This window comes from Chionomys nivalis, chromosome 4 (genome assembly GCF_950005125.1).
Source record: "Chionomys nivalis chromosome 4, mChiNiv1.1, whole genome shotgun sequence".
Lineage (NCBI taxonomy): Eukaryota > Metazoa > Chordata > Mammalia > Rodentia > Cricetidae > Chionomys > Chionomys nivalis.
In genome coordinates this window covers 72,345,761-72,363,744 of record NC_080089.1, presented here as the reverse complement: position 1 = coordinate 72,363,744, position 17,984 = coordinate 72,345,761, and the positions used below count along the sequence as shown (strand labels likewise).

The 17,984-nt window shown below is 47.1% G+C and overlaps 1 protein-coding gene and 1 pseudogene across 1 annotated transcript in view; both read right to left on the bottom strand.

Moving 5' to 3' along the window:
- The window catches only part of Rab27a (RAB27A, member RAS oncogene family), a 56,810-nt gene extending 39,493 nt beyond the window's left edge, over positions 1-17,317 (bottom strand). The window contains exon 1 of the mRNA XM_057768904.1: positions 16,882-17,317. The gene's annotated coding sequence lies outside the window, so the exon portion shown is untranslated. The remainder of the gene's footprint in view (positions 1-16,881) is intronic.
- On the bottom strand, positions 230-549 carry LOC130873532 (ATP synthase subunit g, mitochondrial-like; annotated as a pseudogene).
- Positions 17,318-17,984: the final 667 nt, after the last annotated feature.

Here is a 17,984-nt window from a genome sequence, read left to right as displayed (position 1 = left end):
GGGATTAGATGTCCAGCTGGTTACTTAGTTTTCAATGAGAGAGTTAAGAACACATAATGGAAACAGAGTAGAGATTCCTCATTGGTGCAAATTGGCTATCCACAGGCACAAGAGTAAAACAGGTTAGCCTACACAAACATCAACTCAATGCAACAACAGTCTTTTCTTCCTCCTGACAGCTCGTTTCATTGTACATGGTCCACAGCATTTGAATAAGAACTCAAATAAATCAGATGTTAAAGATTCGTCTTCCAGTATCATCACCAATGATGCCACGTTTTCCAATGCTCTCCCCAATATAAAACCACATTCGTACCTCAGTGTTCACCCAAACGTTCATCATAGCTCCCTTAACTGTGAGCTGTCTGAAGCTACCAGGTTTAACACTTTGGATCATTTCTTTTTCATGCTCTGAATAAGCTTTAGGGAGCTCAGCAGAAGTTGTTGAAACCAGTGCCAAAATGTGGCCAGTTCAGATTTGGATTAAATCACAGCAGCGTTTACCAGCTCCAGGGCCTGCCTGTCGAGGTTACGGATGAACTGGGCCATGGACTAATGTGCAAAGTCCATTGTCCCAACCAGTGGCCGAATCTGGACTAAAGCCTTAAAGAAGAAGCCTGAAAATGTAAAACTCTTAGAAGAAACCAGCAAAAGCCAAAAAAGCATGGTAGGACAAGTCTGTGGTGCAGAAGGATTGCAAGGCCAGTCTGGCCTGCACAGCCAGTCCCAGGCCAGGCTACACATTGAGAAACCCTGTTTCGATATAAAACCAAGCCAAAACCTCTCCTGTCTGTGGAGTGGAAAGGGACTGACGTTGCACATGTGTGGGAGAGGTGCTGGGGAAAATGAACTAACCACTCTTATTCCACAATCGAGTGTCAAGAGACAACACCTAAACACGAAAAAAAAATGGCCATGGAAATACATGTGTCATTTAGAGCCTAGACGTGCGAGGACCAGCAAAGTCAGCAAGCTGAGTGACAACGGAACTGGAAAGGACTGGAGGTGGAGAGCCTGCTGGGTTTTCGTTTTGTTTTTGCTTTTGTTTTGTTTTAATAATAAGCCTTGCTTTAAGCTGGCTTTAATCCCAGCACTTGGGAGACAGAGGCAGGTAGATCTCTGTGAGTTCGAGGCCAGCCTGGTCTACAGAGAGAGTTCCAGGACAGTCAAGGCTGTTACACAGAGAAACCCTGTCTCAAAAAAACAAATAATAGCCGGGCGATGGTGGCGCACGCCTTTAATCCCAGCACTCGGGAGGCAGAGGCAGAGGCAGGCGGATCCCTGTGAGTTTGAGACCAGCCTGGTCTACAAGAGCTAGTTCCAGGACAGGCTCCAAAGCCACAGAGAAACCCTGTCTCGAAAAACCAAAAAAAAAAATAATAATAATAGCCAGGTAGGAGGTAGAGGCAGACGGATCTCTGTGAGTTCGAGGCCAGCTTGGTCTATAGAGCTAGTTCCAGGACAGGCTCCAAAGCTACAGAGAAACCCTGTCTCGAAAAACTAGCTAAATAAATAATATAAAAATAGTAATACTAATAAGCCTTATAGAACAATATTTTATGTAACCTTGATTTAAAAATTAATTAATGCAGATAAAATGTGGTTGTTTTTCTTGAGTGATCCAGGACATCAGAATAGACATTCTGAACTGGCCACACTGTCTCTAGGATTGAGGACCTATACTGACATAGGACACTAAGGCCCTGGACTCTGGGGAAGGACTGACTGTGCAAACCACTCCAGCTGTGGAGCATTGAGAAAATCACCCCACCTTTCTGCCCCGCTGGCCCATTTGTGAAACCAGAAAAGAAACAGGATTACGTTAGAAGGACCAGATTACACAATGCCTCTAAAGTACTTAAAGCTGTTTGTGGGGACAGCAAGGTGGCTCACTGGGTATGGGCGCCAGGACTGAGACCTGAGTTTGATCCCTGGAAACCACATGAAGGAAGAAGAAAATCAACTTTTTCATGCATGCGCTGTGGCACAAAAGAGACAGCACGCACACACACACACACACACACTTACACAAGTAAAGAAACAGTGCTCTTTTTAAAAAAGCTGTTTGGCCTGGGGTATATGATTAGTAACAGCCATTGCCACAAAAGCTAATTTGCCTCGTCAATAAACGGCTCCTGCTGACTGTATTGCTTTTCGTGCTTTTTATTAGTTTATATTTCATTTTCCCTGCCCCATCCATGCTGTCAATCAGCCAGCTGTCCCTCAACACAGTCATCAACGTGCCTTTTAGAACAAGTTCTGACATCTTCCAGTGCGCTGCTCCTTACTGATGAGGCACGGGGACACCAAACAGCGAAGGAGACCGAGCAGTGTGTGGCACAGAAGGAAAAGGGCACTGACATATGGCCCAGAAGTCTTGACTGCAGCAGGCTGGCAGGTTTCACTATACCAATCATCTGGGCGACTGAACAGAACCCCGGAGGTTGATTTCCTTACCGTCACCCGTGGGTCAGGAGGTTGCCGACATGGTGACCAACCCTCCCAGTTTGCCAGAGACCATCAGAGACCTTAAGGCCCTAAAAGGCCTACAACCCTAGAAACTGGGTCTCTGGCCTGGATCTTTTCAACTGTAAAACCAATGCCGGCTACTGTTTTGAAAAGCCACTGAAGACTAGAGACAGTGTTTCCATAATTCTGTGTGTATGATAGCGGTGGCCCCAGCTGTGCCCAGTGGGAGGCACTCTAACTTTGGCTGAAGAAGCATTCTTAGCAAGAAGTAGGCAAAGTGCTCTAAGCACAAATGCCTTCCTGGAAGCAAGGTTGTGACTTCTTTTTTTCTTTCTTTCTTTTTGGCTTTGGCAGTTTTGAGACAGGATCTCACTATACATCCCTGGCTGGCCTGGAACTCACCAAGCTAGCCTCAAATTCAAAGAGAGCCACCTGCCTCTACCTCCTAAATGCTGGGATTAAAGGCCTGCCCCATCACACCCCTCCAATGCTCGTTTGGTGTGTGTGTGTGTGTGTGTGTGTGTGTGTGTGTGTGTGAAATTTTCTCCATTTCTGTCTTACACAATTTGTGTCAGGATTAAGACATACTTAAAAATTTAATAGTTGGGGATTTGGAGAGATGACTCAATGATTAAAAGCACTGGCTGCCCTTGCAGAGGACCTGGGTTCAGTTCCCAGCACCCACATGGTGATTCACAACTATCTGTAACTCCAATTCCAGGGGGCCACCACCCTTTTCTGGCCTCTGAAGGCACTGCACACACATGGTACATGGACATACATGCAGGCACACACTCATGACAAATAAATAAATCTTTTAAGAAATTTTAATAGTTCAACAACATTAACCACTCTCCTCTACAAAGGCTAGTGCCAACTCTGTTTTCATACAGATTACCCTTTGCCCACCGTGAGAGCTCTGAAGGAGTGCGTGTGTGTGTGTATGCGCATGCGCGTGTGTGCTGCTTATCAAGAGTTGTGCACCTAGGTTTTTCAGCTTACTGCATTTCCATTTATCTATTTTGTATGCATGTGTGTGCAGGTGTCGGTGTGGTTGCCCACACCATAGCCCCCACGTGGAGGAAGAGGAGAGCTTTAGAGGGTTGGTTCTCTTCTTCTACCGTGTGGGACTGGGGGATTAAGCTCAGGTGGTCAGGCTTGGCAGCAGGCACCTTTACCCACTGAGTCATCTCCTCAGCATCTTGTTTCTTCTTCATTTTTAGATGAGATGGTATCTCTCACTGACTGACCACTTACAGGTTTGACTCGGCTGGGTGGCCAGCAAACCCCATCTTTGTTTCCTCAGTGCTGGGATTATTATGCACACCACACAGCACCTGGCTTGGTTGTTTGTTTTGTTTTGTTTTGAAACAGGGTTTCTCTGTATAACAGCCCTGGCTGTCTTCGAATTCACGCTGTAGACCAGGCTGGCCTCAAACTCAAGAGATCTGCTTACCTCTGCCTCTGAGTACTGGAATTAAAGGCCTATTCCACCATGCCCAGCAACACATCTGGCTTTTGTATGTGGTTCCGGGGATTGAACTCAGGTCCTTATGTCTGTGCAGTAAGCACTTTAGGGATTGGGCATGTCCCTAGAACTGCCTGGGGTATTTATTGTAGTAAGAAATGGATAGACACATGATCTCACAAATGACGCCAGGCACCACACCTGAAGTCTGTTTTCAGAGCGTGTCTTACTGTCCTCCTTCAGAGTGGTGCCAAGTCATTTAGTGCCCCACTGGGCTGCCAAATGACTCACTATGTCAATCCCATCTGAAAAATAAGGGCTCTTATCATTGAGTACATGAAACCCATTTCTGACCTCAAAGCTGAAGCAATTCACTATTCCATAGATGTTAACTGGGGTTCGCAGGAAGTTGCTCACATCTGAACTCCCCCCACACACAAGGACAACGTTGCCATAGGAAAGGTTACAAAACTGGGGGGGAAGTAACAGAAATGATCACAAGTTGCTCAAAACCAACACAACAGGCTGGCAGCCTTGAAGAGGCAGCCAAGCCACAGAAGCATCCAGGCACCCGAGACTTCGCTTCGCTACAAAATGCCACCCATTTGTCTTCCTATGTCTTCTGCTAGTTTCCCGGTCAGCACCCAAGACCTCCGAGTACCACAAGACCTCTGGAAGCCTGGAGGATGGTCTGTTCCAACCAGCTAGGGGAGGCAGCAGCTCCAGATATACATTCCCAAGTACGGTCTGATGACCAAGGGAAGATCCTCTGGGACTTTGACGAAGACCCCAAGCTCCAAGCCCCACCTGGGCTTCTGAATAAGGATCCATCCCTTCCAGGGAGACCTAGAGAGTCCGCATTGATGACGACCTCTCCAAGGACTCCCTGGTGCTGCCTAAAGTTTGAGAGCCACTGTGCTGGGAAGACAACGGATAGCCAAATGCGGAGCCATGACTGGGTGAGAAGTGTGTAGGTGAAGGCCATGTTCAACCTCTACCACAGTATCTACCCAGCAGGATGACTGGGAGAGCAAAACAGCAACTACGCGCTCCCAGCCCAGAGCCTCGCCCAGGGCAGGTGCTGGGCAGGAATTTGTGTGTTCTCCACCTGGTGTAGTATTCCAAGAAAAGATCCTAAGGGCAGCTCAGGTTTTAAATAAGCATTCCAAAGCAAACCAGATGGCTTGCTTAATAAACTAGGGCTTCCAGGCTAGTGAGTCACCAACTGCAAAAGCCAGGGTCAGCAGTGTTAAGGAACGATTGGGCTATGAACCGTAGACAGTAGTTCTTCGGCTGTGTGGTCACCAGGGTGCCAGAGTAGTTTTGAAATACAGGCTTTGGGCTGACCAGCTTCAGATCCAGTGGGTCTGGCGTAGGGCTGTGAATTCGCCTTTCTAGCACATTCCCAGGTGGGGTTCACATTGCTGGGGTCAGAAGAACACTTGGGTTTTCACCGTTATGGAGGGCTTTACAGCCCCCATGTCTAATACCTAATTCTCGGGACACTGCGTACCAGAAAGGAAAGATGTGCCTGTGGGCTTCCTGTTTGACACCAGCCTGGTTAGCAACAAGCAAACAGAGCAAAAAAGCAATGAGCCAACAACTTTTGAGGCTGCGTGTGCTGCCTCTGCCTTGAGAATCTCCCTTACTGTTTTCTGAATGAGGCGGAGTCGGGGCTCCATGTCCCCGGCTCATATTCTCTGAACCTTAAATTAGTACCTCAGAGTAGAAGAGTGGATCAGTGGGTCCCAGAGCCTGCTGGGAAGTATTTTAAAGAAAACCCGATTCTGTTGGGCTGGAGGGACAGTTCGGTGATTAAGAACATACGCTATTTTGCAGGGGACTGGGTTTCATTCCCAGCACCCACACTTGATTGCATGCTTAATAAGATGAGGCTGCCATGGCAACAAATCACCAACTGTAAAAGCCAAGGTCAGCAGTGTGAGGGGAAGACTGGCTCACAACCCTCAGTAACTCTAGTCCTAGGGGATTCAATACCCTCTTCTGGTCTCCTGGCTTGGGCACTGAATAGACATGATCCCCATACATTCATGCAGGCCAAACACTAATACACATTAAATAGACAAAAAATCACCACTTCCTCAGACCTAACCTCACACCTAACAGATTACAATCTCCAAATGAGACACAAAGTACGTTGCTTCTTAAGAAGTGTTAGAGAGCCGGGCGATGGTGGCGCACGCCTTTAATCCCAGCACTCGGGAGGCAGAGGCAGGCGGATCTCTGTGAGTTCGAGACCAGCCTGGTTTACAGAGCTAGTTCCAGGACAGGCTCCAAAGCCACAGAGAAACCCTGTCTTGAAAAACCAAAAAAAAAAAAAAAAAAAGAAGTGTTAGAGAAACAACCGAAACTCCTCCTGTGACTTAACACGCTAATCTGGTTCCCAGCAGCATCACGGCTCTGGGGGGTTTGGTTCTCTGTCCTTACATGAGTCAGTGTTCACAGCAACCTTCTCTTTCTGTGTTTGCTTCCTAGAGAGGTGGTGGTGGTGGTTGTCATTGTTTAGGAGGAATACCTGCACTGGGGTTATTTTTTTAAGGGGACCTGGACAATGGCGCAGTGCTTCAGAGCACTGGTTGTTCTTACAGAGGATCTGGATTCAATTCCCTGCACCCACACGGTGGCTCACAGCCATATGTAACTCCAGTTTCAGGGGATCCAACGCCTGCTGGACTTCCTGTGGACACAGGCTAAACATTCACACACATGAAAAGTAATAGAATCTGAAAGGAAATTAGTCTCTTTAATAGTTCTATTTCCTGCCAGGCAGTGGTGGCGCAAGCCTTTAATCCCAGCACTAGGGAGGCAGAGGCAGGCAAATCTCTGTGAGTTCAAGGCCAGCCTGGTCTGCAGAATGAGTTCCGGGATAGTCAGGGCTACACAGTGAAACCCTATCTCAAAAAACACAAACAGGAAAACAAAAACCAGTTCTATTATCTATATACTAATAAACTGGTATTTTGGATTTGATTTTTAAAGAAAGTTCAGGCGCTACAGAGATGGTTCAGTGGTTAAGAGCACTTGCTGCTCTTGCAGAGGTCCTAGATTTGATTCTCAGCACCCACATATGGGCTCACAACCACCTTTAACACCAGATCCAGGAACTCTGACACCCTCTTCCGGCCTCTGAGGGCACCAGGCACGCAAGTGGTGCACAGACATGCATGCAGGCACTCGCACATGGCATCAAACAACAACAAAAAATGTAGAAGAGGAAAAGGGAAGCAGGCTTCTCCAGCTCCCTGTTCATTATTAACTTAACACTCATCATCTTCTAGGTATTTTCTAGGTAGTCAGCCACAGCTGCTCCCAGGGAGAACTGTGCTCACAGAGAGCGAGTGTTAGCAGGAAGAGACAGGCCGAAAGCAAGATAAACAAGAACAAAATGATTTTAACTAGCAATGGATGTTACGGAGATAGACACACACAGATGGCATGAAGTGGGAAGAAATAACTCATAAGAGAAGACCTCTGCAGGCTGACAGAAAATTCACCATAAAGGATCAATAGAGCCATCATGACCGACACCGGAAGTCTCCTGGGTAAATCAAGACCACAATATACTTGGTCATTTCAGACAGCTTCAAGGAAGATGCCTTAGTGGTTAGTAAAATTCCATCTGAAGGTCACTCTTGGGGTTGGCAAGGCAGCCCCACTGCTGGAATTCTCGCCTCGCTTGAGTTCAGTTCCCAAGGTACAGGGAAGTCAAGACAGGGGAACTGAAAGTTCGAGGTCATCCTTAGCTATATAAGGATTTCTAGGACAGTTAGGGGTACGTGATAGTCTATCTCTAAATAAATACATACATACAAAAGTAATAAATGTCACTTCTTTGAAGCACTCAAACAGCCTAATTTTGAACTGCCTGCTGAAATATCAGCCTAGAGACGGCAAAAAGTTCCTCCCAGAACCCCCCCCCCCCGCTATCAATCACTCAGTAGTATGAGACCTAGCTCCAGACCTAGGAGGTTGAGGGGAAACCACATGATTTCCAAGGCCCCTTCCAACCAGATCTAAAGTTACACAATTCTGTCAGTGTAACCAACGAGGTTTTCTTATCTGGGCGGCAAAATGAGTTGCCGAGTTAGGAGAGGTTTCCATTCCTGACTCTCAAATGCAGAAAGGCTCTCAGAAGGCAGAATCAATGAAGATACTGCACAGTCTTGCTGTTTCCTTGGTGCCCGTGGCACGAAACTATAGGTGTCTGCTGGGAGTTCAGGAAGCGCAGGCCCAGGTAAGCTGAAGGCGTGAGGCGCCCACAGGCTTTGTATGCCCAGGTCCTTGGCACCATTTGATTATATGCCCATTGGGGTCACACAAATAGGCATTTCAGTCCAGCCTCTAGCTTGGCCACAGGTCTACCCTTCTCATGAAGTCAACCTGATCCTCAATAAGGACATCACTAGTTCCAGAGGGCGGGGTTCTCAGACCCCACTACTCAGTAGCAACCTTGCAGGAAATAGAAGTATGTACATGCATTGTCTTAGTCAGTGTTCCATTGCTGTGAAGAGACACTGTCACCATGACAACCCCCCCCCCCCCGAGACAGGGGTTCTCTGTGTAGCTTTGGAGCCTGTCTTGGAACTCGCTCTGTAGACCAGGCCTTAACTCACAGAGATTCTCCTGCCTCTGCCTCCCAAGTGCTGGGATTAAAGTCTTCTGCCACCATGCCTGGTCCTCCAATGATAACTCTTCTAAAAGAAAACATTTAATTTACAGCTTCAGAGGTTCAGTCCATTATCATCATGTCAGGGAGTATGGTGGCACACATGGTATTGGAGCAATAGCTGAGAGTTACATACTGATCCAGAGCACAGGCTTTTGAAACTTCAAAGCCTACCTCCAGTGGTATACTTCCTCCAACAAGGCCACACCCACTCCAACAAGGCCACACCCCCTAATCCTCCTACTCCTTCTTAAACAGTGCCACTCCCTGATGACTAAGGATTCAAATATATGAGCCTATGGGGCCATTCTTATTCAAACCACCACAAGCATAGATGGGAGCCTTAACTCCATCTTTAACATATGAGACTTGAGGTAAGGGAAAAGTTGGCAAAATTAGATACAGTTAACTTTTCACAATGGAGGAGACATCTCACTCAGGAAGCTGCAAGTCAAAGAGACTCAGTGATTTTGTGGCAGGGTTTCTCAGTTTCACTACTGTCTACATTTGGCCCAGCTAACCCATCATTTCCCTGTGCACTGGTTGTTCAGTGGCATCTTCTGGCCAGTACCAATGCAACACCAGCAGTAGCTGTTCATTTTTGTGGTGCCCAAAAATGTCTCTATAATCCTAGCACTTCAAAGACAGAGGGAAGGGAAACACAAGTTCAAGGCCAGTCTGGGCTATACAGTGAGCATGAGACCAGCCTGGGACTGTAAAAGACTCTGCCCCAGATAGAAAGATAGACAGGGGTGGGACGATGACCCCTGTGAAAGCTGCTAGTGGGACACCCAGTAACTGATCACCAGCGACGTGGGAGCTAAAAGCATCCCAGTGATCCCTGCAGTGCTGGCTCTTTCAAGCACGTGGCCTGGGACACAGAGATGAGTTAGTTTGCCACAGACACCACAGTCTACTTTATGTTCTCATACAGAGTAAAGAAGGTTAATGAAGGGTTATCCTGGTCTCTAGTAAGATAAGATGAGCTCCGAACAACCAGCAGCCTGCTGGGCCACCCAGGGTCCTCTCAGGCTCTCTTCAGGGGCTGCACTCATTCTGGCCATCACAACTGTACAAGCAAGATGTGAAAGGAAGTCGGACAGTGGTGGCCAAACCTTTAGTACCAGAACTCTGGAGGCAGAAGCAGGCGGATCTCTGAGTTCGAGGCCAGCCTGGTCTACAGAGTGAGTTCCAGAACATCCAGGGCTACACAGAGAAACCTTATCTCAAAAACAAACAAAGAAACAAAAAATATGGAATGAAAATTAACAAACACAGCTAGAAATAAAGAAACCCTGCCCACAACTATGGGTTAATATTTTTAGATTATTTCCCCATATTTCTTCTATTGTGCTATTTTTAATTATTTTACATAGGACACAGGAAGTAGTTTAGTTGGTTAAGTGTTCACCTGGGACACATGAAACCTGGGATTCAATCTCCAGTACCACATAAACCAAGAATGGGGTCTCAGGCCTGTAATCCTAGCACTTGGAAGTGGGAGGCAGGAGGATCGGAAGTCGAAAGTCATCTCAGCTACATAGTAAGTTCATGCCAGCCTGAGCTACAGGACACTCTGCCTCAAACAAACACACAATTCTTAGGTAACACAAATGAGCAGAAAGAGGTTAATGCGTGCCGGGCAAGCCCATGATGAGCAGCATCCCCGGCCACAAGCGAGACATTTCTATCTATGCATCTGCACAGATTGGAGCTGTACACCTCACATCCCCATGCTAGGATAACGCAGGAATTAAAGAGCTCTATTATGTCTAACTGGGCAATTGATACCTTGTCTTCGCCTCTAGTGACACAAATACACAGAAGATTAGTGCACGGTAACACCCAGATGATCTACCATCCGCCCATGCGGCGGGATAAACCGCAGCAAACAAGGTAGAACAGACTTTTCCGTTTCTTGGCAACCGATTTTATTATGCTTTGACCTGGCAGCTGGTAAGGCTTAATATGAGTTAACCATCCAGGTTGTGAAAAAAAAAATCAGGGGCTTTGAAATACGGTTTTCCTAGGGGCAGATAAAAACATGTTCATTTACAGGATTTTCTTTCTTTCTTTCTTTCTTTCTTTCTTTCTTCCTTCCTTCCTTCCTTCCTTCCTTCTTTCCTTCCTTCCTTTAAAAATTTTAGATTTTTCCCCCTACTTTATGTGTATGGGGGTTCTGCTGTGTGTATGTCATTCATGCCCATGGAAGTGAGGAGGAGGTACTGGATCCCCTGGAACTGGAGCTACAAATTTTCTTTTAAATGTTTAAAATATATTGTGTATGTATGAGTATTTCATCTGCATGAATGTACACCTGGTACCTGGAGGGGTCAAGAGGGGATTGGATCCCTTGTGACTAGAATTATGGATGGTTGTGAGCTACAGTGTGGATGGTGGGAACCAAACCCAGGTCCTCAGGAACAGCAGCAAGGCCGTCACACCCCACCCTACGCATAATTTCCTGAGACAGGCATTGTGCCATGGACCCTGGATCTAGCTCTGGCTCCACCCCGGAGTCTATGCAACTTGGACAGACTTAACCTCTTTCTGCTCATTTGTGTTACCTAAGAATTGTATGTTTGTTTGAGGCAGAGTGTCCTGTAGCTCAGGCTGGCATGAACTTTTGTGTCACTAGAGGCGAAGACAAGGTATCAATTGCCCAGTTAGACATAATGGATCTCCTTTACCAGGAAAGCCTAGAGTAAAACCAGTAGTTCTATGACTTGTTTTCAGCTCTGGTGCCATTAACAAATTCTATGCGGAGACACACATCCCCCGAGCCAGAGCTCAGCCATTCTTTGGACAATCATTCTTTACACAATCATTTCCTGTGTATGAGCATGATCTCTAACTAGAACCATTTACGTTTGTATTTCGGAATGAGGTGTGATGGTGAGCACTGCAATCAAGAGGCAGAGTCAGGGTAGCCAAGAGCTAGCTTGTTACATTGAGACCCTGACTCAACAGGGGGACAAAATTAAAGGAAGAAAGAAAAATTTAATGGTTTTAATTTGGTAAATCTGGAACCCCATCCTCAGATTAGAATTTCACATGGGCTTGGTAACACATACCCATAATCCTAGCAGAATGCAGACAATCAGAAGTTCAAGGGCGTCCTCAGCTATACTGTGAGTTCCAGGTTAGCCTGACATACACGAGATCCAATGAGATAGAAAGAGAGAGAGAGAGTAGGGAAGGAGGAGGCAGAAAGAGAAGGAAAGGGAGGAGGAGAAGAAGGAAGGAAGGAAATTCCAATCGCTTTTAGGCCAGATGCTCTATTTTAATTGGCAATAAATACAATGCATTAATGGATCCCAATCATACAAGACAACTGATGGGCACACCCCTGGGTCCCCACTCTGGAAGGTCCTAGCCAGCTAGATGTTCACAATTCCTGCCCCTCACACCAGGACTTCCTGTTCACTAAAAGCTTTTATCTTAGCTTCCAGTGTCTGCTCTCAGAGTAATCAATTTAAGGGAAGCCAGACCATCAACTCAAATTTCCTGATCACCAGGCAGAGGAGCAAACACAATCCAAACAAATCTCACAGGGCACCGAGAGTGGATGCATACAAAGGCAAGAGCTACTTTCTCAAGAGCCAATCACACAAGGGCAAAAGGATTTTCTTCTCAGGGGCTCAGACTTTACCCTGCAAACCCTGTTTTTTTCCAATCTATTTTATTTGGGAAATGCATTATGTGTGTATGTTCAGATACTCCATACTGTGCTGAAATAATTCCAAACACATAAAATGCATAAAATTAGTTATCATACTTTCTAGGCCGAATTAATTCAGTTCTCACTGGGAAGTCTTACAATTTCTCATTCAGTGGGAGGCAGTGGGCAGCAGGAGGAAATGGAGGTCTATAAGAAGATGCTTTGCTAAGAAAAGTATGGACTATACCAGTACTTCTCAACCTGTGAGTCGGGACTCTTTGTGGGTCAAACAACCTTTTAGCACAGATATTTACATTACAATTTGTTCTGGTGAAAGCTCCACCTGAGTCCCTGGCACCTATATATCCAAAGAGTCTGGGATGATTAAGTGGAAGCCCCAACTCTCTCTCTCTCTCTCTCTCTCTCTCTCTCTCTCTCTCTCTCTCTCTCTCTCTCTCTCTCTCTGTGTGTGTGTGTGTGTGTGTGTGAGAAAGTCATGATTCGACCCCAGTCTGTCTGACTCTAAACCTAGCACTCAGGAGGCTGAGGCCAGGGCTGTTCACTGGGTTCCAAGCTATCCTGAGATGCACAACGAAGCCTTGTTTCAAACACACACTGTAGACAAGGCATCTCTGTGATCACCACCAAGCTATACGAGCTGAGTTAAGTCCCTAGGACCCACGTGGTGAAAGAAAAGAGCCGACTCCTACAAGATTTTCTCTGACCTCCCATACACATCCTACACAAATGATAAATAAACGCAATATTTTTAAAAGATTTATTTTGATTTCCTGTGTATGTGTTTTGCTTGCATGTATGTACATGTAACACAAGAGTGCAGTGTTTGCGGAGGCCAGAAGAGGGCACCAGATCCACTGGAACTGGAATTATTGACAGTTAATGAGCTGTCATGTGGTACTAGGAACCAAACCCAGGTCCTCTGAAAATGCAAGTACTCTTAGCCACTAGTCAATCTGATTCAGAAAATGTAACTACTAGAAGGTTTATTTATTTATTTAAATTACGTGTGTGTGTGTGTGTGTATGAATACAATGCTGGCAGAAGCCAGAAGAGGGCATTGGATTCTCTGAAGTTGGAGTTAGAAACAGCTGTGAGTTGCCTGATATGGGTGTTGGGAATCACACTTGGGTCCTCAGGAAGAGCAGTTTGTGCTCTAAACTGCTAAGACATTTCTCTGTCCACTTAAAATGTTTGTAAACAAAAAAATTTAGTTGTGCTCAAGGTAGACTCAGGAACATTTGCTCAGGTTGGGTATGGGACATGAAAGGAAAAAGAGACTTGAGGCAATTCCAGGGTGTAGTGTGAGCTTCTACAGGAGTGAAGTGTGGGCAATATTATACAGGCCTCCACTGTACGGCCAAACTTACAGGACAGCTCATGCCTGGCCACACAGAGGTGGTCACAAAGCCTTCCAAACAGGAGTTGCCATTCTGAAAGGATCAGGATATGCCAATATTCTGCTCCGTTCTTTGTAATTGTGGAGATCGCCTGGGGAGAGGTGTTAATCCAGGCTCTGTGACAGAGCAGCCACAGCTGCAGATATGACTTTAGTCCCGCTACCCCGGAAACAAAATGCCAATAAACTTCCTCCTCAGTTTACCTTTTGATATAAAAGCTGTTTGGATAATAAATGTGGGTGATCTTCAGGGTTTGAACGAACCCTGGGACTCCCTCCTGTTATTGCCGTGTGAACTGTGTCTCAATTATTCCCACGCCTCCACACTGGTCAGAGAGATAATTTATGTTGGGACTGGACCCTGACAGATGGGGAAGGCAAAGGAAGACAGGTATCAGGAAAGGAAGTGCAAAGTCTGCTTCCCAGAGACTCCTGCCCACTTCAAAACATCTGCATTGCATTCGTTCAAAAGCCAAGGCAACAGGATTGAGAAGCTGGCCTTAGTCTCCACAGGATGCAAGGGACTTTCCACGGCCAAGAGCAACCGTAAAACAGGAGGGCAAAGCTGGAGGCCTGGCATGTCCTAACTTCAAAACTCAATCATCTGGACAGGGTACCACCACTGTAGTAACAGACGTACGGTACGTAGAAGACTACAAATCCAGACACAAACTCCACGTCTGTATCTGATTTATTTTCAACAGAGGTGCCAAAGGACCAAAATTCAAATGGTCAAACAGTCATGTCAACAAACACTCCTGGGAAAAGTGAATATCCACATTTGAGGAGATAAAGTTAGACCCCCTACCCCACACCACACACAAAATTAACTTAAAATTAACCAAAGAATAAAATAGAGAGGTTAGGCCGGGCGGTGGTGGCACACGCCTTTAATCCCAGCACTTGGGAGGCAGAGGCAGGCGGATCTCTGTGAGTTCGAGACCAGCCTGGTCTACAAGAGCTAGTTCCAGGACAGGCTCCAAAACCACAGAGAAACCCTGTCTCAAAAAACCAAAAAAAAAAAAAAATAGAGAGGTTAAAATTATAAGAATTCTGGGTGTAAAAAAAAAAAAACCTAACATAAGCACAAATATTCATTACCTCAAACAGCCTGCTGAGCATGGTGGCACACAGCTATAGTGCCGGGTATGGTGGCACAGAGCTATCATCCCAGCACTTCCTAGGCTGAGGTAGGATTGTCACCAGTTCAAGGTCAGCCTGGGTATGAGAGTCAGACCTTGTCTCATAAAATCAAAACCAAAACAATGACAGGGGAGATGGCCCCATGGGCAAAGTACTTTCTGTGCAGGCAGGAGAGTCTGCTTTGAGATCCCCAAAGCCCACATTGGGGTGTGAAGGTACAGGTATATGATCCAAATGCTTGGGGATGGAGAGGAGGACCCCTGGAACTTACTGACCAACCAGCCCAGACAAGGAGCTCCAGGTTCAGTGAGAAACCTGTCTCAACAAAAGTAAGGTGGCCAGGCCTTTAATCTTAGCACTCAGGAGGCAGAAGTAGGAAGATCACTGTGAGCTGAAGGTCAGTCTGGTCTATGTAGTATATTCCAGGCCAATCAGAGCTACACAGCGAGACTCCCATCTTAAAAACAAAAGACAAACATACACACACACACAGACACACACACACAGTGGCTAGTAATGGAGGAAGACAGTCAACATTGACTTCTGCCCTATAAATGCACATGTATGGGCCTTCATCCACACACACACACACAAATTTGTCAAAAATAAATACACAAGCCGGGCAGTGGTGGCGCACGCCTTTAATCCCAGCACTTGGGAGGCAGAGGCAGGTGGATCTCTGTGAGTTCGAGACCAGCCTGGTCTACAGAGCTAGTTCCAGGATAGGCTCCAAAGCCACAGAGAAACCCTGTCTCGAAAAAAAACAAAAAAACAAAAACAAAAACAAAAAAAAATACACAAAAATTATGACAGGTTATGGAAAGGAAGCAGGGGATGGTGTGAGGGGAGGGAGGGAGACCAAGGGAAAATACAGAAAGCAATTCTCATTCAGGTGTTGCTCAGCATTGCTGTATGCTTTTTACTTCTTTTTTCTTTCCTTCCTTCCTTCCTCCGCCCCCCAAAGGGTTTCTCTGTAGCTTTGGACCCTGTCCTGGAACTAGCTCTTGTAGACCATGTTGGTCTCGAACTCAGATCTGCCTGCCTCTGCCTCCCGAGTGCTGGGATTAAAGGCGTGGGCCACTGCCCGGATCTTTTTTTTTTTTTTCTAATGGTTTTATTTTTTTATTTTTTTGGTTTTTCGAGATAGGGTTTCTCTGTAGCTTTGGGGTCTGTCCTGGAACTCCCTTTGTAGACCAGGCTGGCCTCGAACTCACAGAGATCCGCCTGTCTCTGCCTCCCGAGTGCTGGTACTAAAAGCGAGCGCCACCGCCGCCCAGCTGTGGTTTTATTTTTTTGAGACAGGTCTCACGTAACCCTGGCTGGCCTCAAGCTGACTGCGTAGCAAGGCTGACCTTGACCCTTGACTCCTTCTCTGTCCGCCTCCCAAAAGTGAGGATTACCTTTCCCACGCTGTTTTCACTCTCCAGAAAGCTTTAAAGAAAGGATTTTAAAATGTCTCCTGCCTCCCTCAGGCAGCGGGGCTGAACAGCTAACGGGAACAGCTGTTAGCCCTCGGGTTTATAAGAGAAACCTGTGGGGAACACTCCAGGGAAGAGCAGGTTGCAAGGGCCAGGGGGTTGCTGAGGAGATCTCAAGATCGCCTACATTTCAGACCTCAATTTCTAAATCGATACCCAGCTGCAGGGTAGAGACCCGGCCTTGACAAAGTGACCAAAATGTGTCATCACATTAATTCTGCCTCCATTAGGGTAACTCTGCGACCTGGCTGACAGGCTGGGTTCTCTGAATTACAGCAAAAGGGAGAGCCTTTCTCTTCTGCAAGCAGCGGGACTCTAAAGACTTTAAAGTCAAAACCCAAGCGAGGGAACAAGAGCCGGGTGGAGTGGACCTTCCTTTCCTTACCTCCTTATGGGGACTCTGACACTTAGATTTCACTTGGGGAAACCTTGGACCCCAATCCCTGGAACCTAACGGGACCAGCATCCCGTCTGAAGATCCTCTGTCCCCCTAGTCGCCCCAGGGCCAGCTCGATCGCCTGCAACCTGCGGCACCGAGGACATAGAGAGAGCACTCACCCGGTTCGGTGCTCTGGGCTTTGGTGCTGTCCCCGCGGCGTTGCGTCCCTGCAGTGCTGAGTCCTCGAGGTACTGCGTCCCCGTAGTGTTCAATCCCTTAGGTACTCCCTTCCAAACGGAGCTTGGGACCCCAAATGACTGGCCTTTTTTGGGTGCTTGGCGGTTTTTTCCGTCCGGCCCCACATCACTTCCCGTGAAGGAGAGCGTAGCGGGGGCGGGTCCTGCGCCGCCTCCGCCTCCGCCTCCTGTCACCTGCCCGCAGGCCCCCTGCCACAGAAACGACCTCTTGCCTCGCCTGGCCCGGAACAGATCTCCTTGCCCTGATGAGGAAGGTGCGGGAACCACAGGGGGTGGTTTTCGTTTTGAGACCCAAAGTACCATTCACAAAAAGGTCAAACTGCCCCAGGATCCTGGCGAGGCTAGGCATGCCCTGGTACCTACGAAGGTCTGTTCTAAAAACTCTTTCCTGGCTGTGCATCCTCGCTGGGGACAGTCTGGGCATGGCCTGCCGGGGGTTCCTAGATATGACAGCGAGAAAAATAAGTTAAGATTCAGGCAGGAAATACATACATACATACATACCATTCTGGGAGGTAAAGGCCTGCGTAGTGGAGTCTACGTGAACACAGTCTAATTCTGCTTACAGTCAGCCTGAATTCCTAAAACACTGATAGGACAGTTTATACACAGTAAGAGAAATTGTGGGGAGGCATAACATACTAAGACAGGGTTAGGAGCGACCTGTGAGCCTCTGCTGCCTCCCAGCGGCCTCTTCTCGATGCCCAGGGTTTTCTTTGAGGAGTTTAGATGTTGACCTAGGGATGAGATTATCCAAATCCATCCAAAGGTGGCTCGGAGCTTTCAACACTGGCCTTTGGGCCTGCCCCTTTGTGCTTTCAGAATTCCACATCCCAGAGAAGCAAAATGCCGGGAAGCCTGAGTTCAGCTCCTGTCCATGCAGCTGTCTACCCAAGAGGCCTCCCCACAAACTCCAGCAGTCCCATTCCTGCCGGCCAGTCCACCCTCCTGTCTGCTGCTACTGGAACTGCATCACAGTGCGCTCGGTTTCTCAACTATGTCCAAGGAGCCTTCTGAGGATGGCA